The sequence below is a fragment of the Oenanthe melanoleuca genome, chromosome 2, assembly GCF_029582105.1.
Source record: "Oenanthe melanoleuca isolate GR-GAL-2019-014 chromosome 2, OMel1.0, whole genome shotgun sequence".
In the NCBI taxonomy this organism is placed as follows: Eukaryota; Metazoa; Chordata; class Aves; order Passeriformes; family Muscicapidae; genus Oenanthe; species Oenanthe melanoleuca.
The window spans coordinates 112,833,612-112,843,471 of record NC_079335.1 but is presented as its reverse complement, the minus strand read 5'-3'; positions in this window follow the sequence as shown (position 1 = coordinate 112,843,471).

Here is a 9,860-nt window from a genome sequence, read left to right as displayed (position 1 = left end):
CTATATTTTAAGCTGACTCTTGTGGCTCACTTTTGTAGCATGGCTCTCCATATCTCAGAAATATATAATTAAGCTTCACTGATCCCTATGAAAGCTTAAAATGTCAATGCTTAGTTGAAGATGTTTATGGACATTATATAATGAATAAATTCAGATCTATAACACAATCTCATTCACCCTTTCTCCACGATCTTTGAAAAAGCTCAGGGATATCTGATCTATTTAGAGCTGCACAAAAGTTTATTTCTGTTGTTTTCAGTTTTCTGTTTTCTACCTCCCTCACAGTACTCTCCAACAGAAGGTATTTATGTAATATATTCCTACATTCACTACATCCATTAAAAAAGTATTTGAAATTCTTCCATATTCAGAGAAAAGAAGAATACTTTAATTTAGTTTTCCTTACTCCAAGGACCTTTCCAGACACACTTACCCCAATGACATTCTGATTTTTTTTTCCCCAAGGGCAATTTCTGCAGCTCTTTTGATCATACATTTTGTTTTCTGCAGCTTCTTTGTGAAATTTTTAATTTTAAAAAAAATCAGAACAAAGTAACTCAAGCTGCTAAAAAAGGGTTTAACCTCTTCATGAACAGTCATGACACCACCTTTGGGGAGGGTTTACTCAGTCCACAGAGAACTGAGGAAGCTGCTCCTACTTGTGGCAGCTACTGTAGAATTTGAAGAGATTTATTTCAGGCAATCCCAATTAGGATGCAACCAACCTTTTCCACATGGCTTTTGATAGATTATCATGGTTTGGAAGTAATAACTGCTAAAAACCCAATTTTGGTATGAGACTGAGAATCTGAAACAAAATTTAAACATTAAAAACCTCCAAACCAACAAACCACAGAATGGAAGGACTGACAGGTAACTTATAACTGAGATGTTTTCCCTTAAAGAATGAGTCAACATTTTCAGGAAGCACATAGCTTTTCTTTCTCTAAGGTTATTTTTGCTCGTCCTCTAAAATGGAAAAATGTCTCTACTTCAATATATCTGAAAGCTTTTGCACCTCCTTGCACAAATGTAACTATATAAATTAGATCTCAAATTTGTCAGTGGTATACATGAATTTTTATTGTTTGGCAAGAATCACAAGAAAACGGTTTTGTTTTTTTTTCTGATAAGCATCAGTTAAGCTTTGGACAGCAGAGGTGTTTTTTTGTTTTCAACTCCTAAACACAATAAAAGTTGTCTTGCAAAGTAGTGTTATATTTTCAGAATGAGATAAAACACACGGTGCAGCTGAAGGCTCTGAAAAACAAATAACTCACATTTCCATGGCTGCTGCAGGAAGGTAGTGTGTGACCATCTCCCAAACAGTGATAAAGCTCCAGAGACTGATGGTCCCATTGAATCTGCAAGGACTGAATAAATCAGGCCACAAGGCTCAGCCCCACCTGTACAAGGCCACCAGCACACACCAGCATCAGCAAGGAGCTGTGCCAACCAGACCAGGTGGAGGTAAAGCCACTGGGATATTTGTGTGCCTGCTGGAAACAAGGTCTCTGGAATCTGGCAGCCTCTGGGCAGCCAGCTTGGGTTAGTTCACAAAGAGTACTAGAGAGAAGGTGTGAGGAGTTAACAGCTACCTACTGATTACTGTCTAATGGTCATAGGCATTCTTAATAATGCTGGTGTTTTGTGAATTTCATGCTCATACAAATGGGGAAAAGAAATTCACATTTCATACAGGAATAATATATTGATGTCTTTATAAGGAGAAACTTTGATCAGATATTTGCCACTGGTGCTTTTATAAATGCATTTATAGGTGTACCTGGAGATTTCTATTTCAGTGTAGCACATGTATTGAGTCTCCAAAAATACTCTCTTAAGTAATTATTATTGCTAATACACTGCATCCCAAAACCTCACTGCTTTCAAGTCCATTTCACTGTCCATTTCAGAAGCACACAGGGCCAGCTTTTGTCATTTTCTCCATTCCCCTTTAAGCCAGAAATGACTTTTTGCTTCCACAACAAAATATCCATTAAAATTAAAGGAACAAGTCCTACTTGAATTCTCCAATTTGAAGAATATCCACATTACTGGATGCTTCCACATCTTACTTTCATTTACATTGATAAAAGTCTAATTTGTTTCATATCTGCTGGCAGCACATATGTCGCTTCAATAAATTCAGATTGCATACAAGCTCCATGTCACACATGAATGTAAGCAAAGACTGTCTCACTTAGCACCTCCAATCTAACTCAACAGAAAATACAACAGGCAGCCTGCTCTCCATAGCACCATGCTGATTGGCATTAGCTGTGCTAGCATTACTGTCTGACTGCATCCCATATCAGTCTCAATCATTTTGTCTAGTGGTGGTGTCCAGGCAACCAGCCCAGTTACCAAGGTTATTTTGTCTATTTTGTTTAAGCACTGATGAGATCTTCCCATTTCCTGGAACTTCTCCAGACTTGCAAGACTTTTATATAAAAGAAAATCACAACCAATATTAGTTTTTGCAGCAGTTCTTGGAAGAATTTCTCTGTGAACATTCAGAAAAGTTTTAATAATAGTAAATGAAAAGTCCTCACAGCCCTGTGAAGATCTCAGTTTGATATACATTAACATGACTCTGCCCTTACCCCTGAATAGGGGGAATATCAATATTACAGATGCAACAGACTGGTAAATATGGCTGTGGTAGTTTGTTGTGTTACTAGCTGCAGCTCTTCATTCTGCATTTTGCTCCTTGCAGTTGCAGCCCTGATAGCAGGAGTTAAAAAAATCCCTCAAAAATCCAGAAGCAGCATCCAGAGCCCAGCTGTCACAGCTCACAGCATATTGTCCCAGCCACCAACCTGCAGCCAGCATCCATTTACACTGAAGTGCAACAGTGGAGTCACAGCTACACAAGTTTCTCATCTTGCACTGGAGAGGGAGTGGGAATTGCTGGAGGAACACAACTACTACAGATGCTTGACTTTGTGAGACATTTGCAAGAGGCCTAATATAAAAATGGTGTTTTGAAACCACTAGCTGCTACATATGGACCAATTTTTGGTCCTCTTGGAAGTTGTTTTAGAAGTTGTTACCTGTTTATATTTGGATATTTTGTTCATTTAGGTTTGTTTTATTGCAAATGTTGCCAGTGAAACACTTTTTTTTCCCCCCTATTATAAAATTTAAAGTCTGTGTTTTGACTTTAGTGGAGCATCAAAGTATTATTACAAAAGAGTCTGGGAATTTAAAAAAAAAATTCTATATCCCATATTGGCCTGAGGAATTAAATTGACAAACTCTTAAAGGAACTTAAATAATTTTATTAATACTACAGGTGAATTGTGTTTTCAAAAACCCAAACACCATTCCTCTGCCTTGAAAAAGTGCATCACTAAGCAAATGCAAATTGCTTGCACATGCTTTAGATACAGCTGCTTTTCTTTTGCTCAAAAAAAAAAAATCCTGGCAAAAATTACATTTGTTTCTGTTTGTACAAGTTATTTATCTGTGACAGATAACATTACATGAATGAAAGGGGAAAATTAATATAAACTAGAGACAGACAATCCCAGTTTCACTCTAATATTTTGTGATTCCTGGTACCTGAGCAGTTAGTCTTCCAGCTGGATTTGATGATCTTAAAAGTCTTTTCCAACTGTAGTGGGCTGACCCTGGCTGAATGCCAGACCCATCAAAGCCTCTCTATCACTGTCCTCCACAGCAGGATGGGAGAGAAAATAAAAGATCCATGACTTAAGGACCAGGAAAAGATCACCCACCAAATAACATCACAGGGAAAACAGACTCTTATTTGGGCTGTTATAAAGATCTAGAAGGATGCAGACAACAGATACCTGCACCTCTGACTCCAGGCTATAAGACAGGTTAAATAACTCAAGAAACGTTAAAAGTTCAGTAGTTCAGAAATATCCAAAACATATCTAGTGGGAAAAAATTTAAAAAGGAGCACAGCTCACAATCCTATTTAAGCAGTGAATTAATCAACACTGCTTCCCTTTCGTACAATCTCCTCTATTTTAGAGTAATGCCTTTTGTTATCTTTTGATTGAGTGAACTTTGCTTAGTTTTCTCAGAGTTAATTTTCTAAGAGACTTAAGTGTAAGTGCTAGGGAAAAATAAAGTAGTCACAGTGTTCTCTTCACATGCTCATTCATGCAGGAAATATTTTTGAAACATAAGGGTCAGCCCCTAGGCATTGAATCGGGTACAAAGTCAGGAGATTCAGGAGCCATTGTGCATAAATAACATCCACAGAACCTGCAAGGAGGATAGAGAGATTTTTCCTTGATGGGCAAGGTGCAGCAGATTGCTTGGCATGAAGCAATGGCTGCCTGCCTTCCCTGTGCACCTTGTGCAATGGAATGGGAATAAGCACTTTCATTCTGTTCTCTTCTGCCTTGTGAGGCACAAAGGAAGAACTGTCAAATCACATGTTTTATCACAGCAGTGTGACATCATTTTCTCTCTGAAGCATCAAAAAACCCATAGCAGTAGCAAAAACCTTGATAACAGAATTAAATTACAAAATAAATTACAAATTAAATTACAGAACAAAACAAAATTACAAAAAAGAACTCCTAATCTTTTTCTTCTGAGAGACAAAAACTATATACAAAAGATATAGCTACAATAGTTCATTTTAGGAAGCTTGTTGTTAGAACAGGTGCAGCACTTCAGATACAGTATTTAGAACCAATTTCCTTCTTTCCAGACCCCTCCTTTAGGAGAAGGAGGCACAAAAAATAATGTCTCTGTAGTATTTTATCAGGAGAAGGCCAATATTCATACCATTTTTTTTCCCTTTAGATAGAAAGATGGAAAAATATTACATAAATGAGGATTTAAAACCTAAGGCCATTAGTGATATTAACTAAAACATTTACCCTTGATGAGAAATACCTGGTGTTACAGGATAAAATTAAAATAATTAGGGAACATTTCAGGAGCATGTCAGCTGGATTTCTGCAACCTCATCTACAGGATGCTCTGCAATCACCTTATTCATGTCTTCACTGATTTCTCATCATTACTAGCTAAAAAAGTCTGAGCACCTTCTGTTCGGTTTACATTTATTCATAACAGATTCACTGTTTTCCTGATTTGTTTTCAGCAGTTTATAAAAAGCCAGGGCAGCCATTCAGTTAAAGAATTATAGTCCCTTTTCTTAAACTGCATAGCCAGTGCTCAAATCTCCTAAACATATGGGGACCAGACACTGAGCTCAGAGGCACTAAATAATGAGTTGTCATGCATCCTCTATCTCCCAGGATCATGCTGAAAATCATAAACTGCCATCATTCTGTACAGCTGAACTCCTTATCCAGGACACCACTGAGGACAGCAGCACTGTCTGGTTTTGCACCAATCAAGACATAATCAGCATTTGCACCACTTTTATCATGCTTTTGGTTTTAGCTAGATTTAAGGATTAGCCCTGCTCTCATACTTTTGACAACTTCCTTAAATTGTTTAGCTTAAAGTAGTTTACAACCCGTTTATAACCAGCATTGCTGGAGGCAGAACCAAATTCTTGACCTGGGCAGCACAGAAGTGCAGAGGATTTGTAACTCAGCAGTTATGAGGGCCCTCTGAAATCCAGATGGCAGCATTTTGTAGTGCCACTTATGGTGTGAGGTTGCAGAGAATAGGGCAGCTAAGAGTTTCAAAAACATTGACAGTAAACAAACAAAACTGCTTAGGAGAATTAAAAGAAATAAACGATGAAGGCAACTTCTTGGGTCCCAGTGGTAAAGCAGAAACAAGGAAATAAGTTGAAGTTCCAGGCCTCAGTTCCAGAAACCCCAGCTTCAAGGGTTGTTTGCCTGATTTTGAGACCCTTCCAACTCACTATTCTGTGATCTTGTGTGTGAATTTCAAACATATCATAGCATATTTTATAAAAACATCATTAATTAGTCTTAGGAAAATAGCTTTATAATACAGTATCCATATAGCATATTGTAGTAACCCTTTCAAATTTATCTTAAAGGCTCTAAGTATTTGAAAAGCTTTTATTTAAAGAAAGTCAGAAGTAAAACTTCCATTTACTTCTAGGACTGCAGCTTGAACAAAAGCAAATAAACCACATAGATACCACAAGGATTAACAAAAAGACCATCACATACCTCTTTTCATTCCATCTAACTTGAAAGCTTTGCAGCATTAGCTGGGATCCCACCACAAAAAGGCAAAATCAGACTAAGGGAAAGCAGAAGCCTAGTTTTGCCATGCCACAGAGAGGGGGAATTCACCCCTTTTCCCCCATCAACAAGACAAGGAGATAAAAGCAACATCAGCTGAATAAGATTCCAGCCACCAACTTGAGGAGAAACAAGGGGTTGTGGGGGGGGAGAAAACCTTTTTTTTCTCATTTTCATCTTCTCATCTGAGTGTTATTTACCTCTAATACAAGGAGCTGTGTCTTCCCATGTGAAAGACATTATCATATTCCCTTTCAGGCTGAGGGCAGGCTGTTCAAACTAAAACACCATCCCAGTGCAATTAAAGCACACATACCTGGCACAAAGAATAAAACAGATTGCAGGGGAATTTGAGGGCTTAGTGAAGACTTAGTAAGACTGGCATAAAACAAAAATAATAAGTGTGCCATAATTTCTATTAATCAAGCTGAAAATTACTGATTTCTCTATGTTGTTAATTTTTGTTCTAAAATTCCATATTTATGAAATTTAGTGATTAGAACATTAACCCATAATACCTTTATATGTTTGAAGCAATAAAACTTCTCTGTTTTCTTTAAAGATATTTTTTACCTCTTAAGCATGCATCAAGTCTAGAAATGTAGATCAATAAACCTATATTTCCTCAGTCTTTAAAGGAATGACATAAAGCTTTGTTTCTCATTTAAAATTGCAAAGATACATAAGAATCACATTTGTCTTTTCTTTAAGAATGCTGAAATCATACTAACACAGGCTTCTTAATGATTTCAACTTATCTAGGGATTTAGTGAATGAGTAATTCAAATACAAAAACATGTTGTTTTTGAATTAAAGCATGTTGTTCTGAAGAACACTGGAAGTAAATAAGGTGAATACCATAAAAAAAGAGATGGCTGGATATAGCATAACTATTGCAACCAGTCCATGAGTTTATTTACTATGGATTTCTAGAAGAAAATTAGGGAAAGTTGATTGTAAGATAACAAATGAAATAGCATTGTAGCAGCTACACGTAAAACACAACTAAGTACTAAGTAATAAAGAAATTAAAATAGAAATAGCGTCTTATTAATCTCAACATTTACAATATTTGTATCTGTGATTTAATACTAATCTTAGTCCACTGCATCTGTTGATGTTGCATGATGTGCTTGGGTAGTTAAAACCTAAAGGAAGGGACATGCAGAGATCTCAACACCCAATGTTGCTTTAAAGCATTTCAATGTAGATTAAACAACCAACCAAAGAAATCCAGCAGTTTCCACTGAGTTTCTGAGGTTTCTTTATATTTTTTGTATTTTTCTTCTTAGGGGAAACTAACCACAAATTATTTTGAAAAATAATAATTTTCTCCCTCATTTTCTTGGGCACAGATACCTGACTTATTCACTTTCTATTGTCTGTCAAAACACAGACAAAATATACATTTAAGTATTAGACAAAGCAGACACATTTTTCAGAAAGCAAGATCAATAAGGGTCTCATATGTCCTACAGTTCACCCTCAAGATGGAGAGGCATTGGTCACTCCAGCAATCTCTACAAAAGCATGAGATTGGCTACTTAATTATTTCATTATAAATAACCATTTAAGCACAAAATTTCAACATATTTTATTCATCTTCATCATGCTTTGTCCAAAAGCCACAGTAAGTAGGGGAAAGAGGCCTTAGGATATTTTCTGAGGACCATATAAAGGACTCTGATGCAAGATGGGCTCAAGGAAGGAAGAAGAAAAGTCCTTGGTAAGTTGGTAAATTTGTGCTTCCAGGAGAGAAAGCAAAGTGAAAGTACAAGAGTAGTTTGAGAGGGAAGACTTGCAAAGACAAGTCTTCATCCTGAGACCATAGCAGGGGCTTTGAGAGAGATGTAAGGAATTAAGAATTTACAGAAAAAGGGAAGAACTAAAATTTAGCATCAGTTTGGGAGTCTAAGATTATGGTCAAAGATGACAGCCTTGACAGCAAATACTTAACAGCAAAAATTAGAGATAGGCACCATTTTTCTAGTTTCAAAATAATAATTTCCATTTAATCAGTTATACTTAGGAAGGCATCTGGATTTTCAGCAACCCTAAGAAAACAGTGGGCAGGTAACCAACCCTTAATTAAACAACTTCACTTCCACATACAAGCCCACACACCAAACAAAGGGTGAAACGTGGCTCGAGTGACTTGTACAGTGGTCTGACCATGAACCATTTGTCCACAGACTAACTCACAGTGTCAGCCTGTCAGCAACTTGTGTGTCACTATCATCACTTTCTGCAGCACTGCCAGCGGCAAGAGCTCCTGCTGACACCGAGACTTCTTTGCAAGGGCCACAATGTTTTGCTGGCAATGTTTTGCTTTTTTGGGTGGCACTGGAGAGGATATGCTTTTGCAAGCAAAGCATGATTCCCATTCAACCCTAAGGGTAGATCCAAACTCAGTCCAAATACACTTACAGCTGTGTTTGCTCTTTCAGCTGAAATGTTAGAATTTTCACCAACTTTAAGAAAAAAAATTAAAATATCAGGCAACCTGACAACATCAGGACTAGGGCTGGATTTTTCCCCTACGTTAATCAGGAAATGTAATACACAAGTAGATAATCACTCAATTCCTCTGTCATTAGACAAGTGCCATAATGGGTTTTGTTATTGCTTTCTATTCACTTCTTTAAAAGCAAAAGTTAAATTCAGGATCCCTTTAACAAAGTTAGAGTATGAATCACTGGGAGCTTATGGAGGAAGTAATATTAAGACATATTGCTTTGCTTGTAATGTCTTCTGCCTCTGAGTGACCACATATCTTGTTACTCTGTGAGGAATTTTAATGGCCTTTAGTTTTACAAAACACTGGTAGCTTATCATTTCAAATACCATACCTCTTAAAAGTAATTCAAGTGGCCCCAGGAAATTAAAAAAATAAAATAAAATAAAATAAAATAAAATAAAATAAAATAAAATAAAATAAAATAAAATAAAATAAAATAAAATAAAATAAAATAATAAAATAAAATAAAATAAAATAAAATAAAATAAAATAAAATATTAGACCAGGTTAAATCTCCAGTACTTAAAACCACCCTTTAAAAAAAAAAAACTCCTGTTAAACTCATCATATAAGACGTCTTTTGGCTTAGAATCTGGGTGTTTGTTGGAAAAAGGAGTGTGAGGTGAGGATTCAAGAGAAAAAAAATTGCACACTCTCAAGATTTGTTTAATACAGAAACAATTTCATTGATTTTCAGCTCAATTTGTTTTGGTTTCATCTTGCTTTCTACAGAGAAAGACCGATAGGTTTTAATATAGTTCCATCAAGAGCTGGAGATGTGGCATTCCCCAGTTCTGATCCCAAGCTCTGCAAAAGTTCCTGGGGCCAGGTGTTTAGAGTTAACCTATTACTGTGCAAATTGGAGTATATTTTACCATGAAGTAAGCTTAGCATTGAGAAAATATGAGAATCAAAAAGAAAACACATTAGCAATGTGTGTGTTCAAGCAACAGAGTGAATGATTCCCTACTGAAAACATCTTGTTTAGCATCACACAGCTAAATGCTTAATTCCAAATATGTTTCTTACCAGTCACATCAATAATAAAATAGAAATATCGTTTTTTAGAAGTACCTTATCCATCACTTTAGTCCAAGAGTATTTTACATTATCAGTGCTTAACAAACAACGACAACAACAACAACAAAGAAGAAACC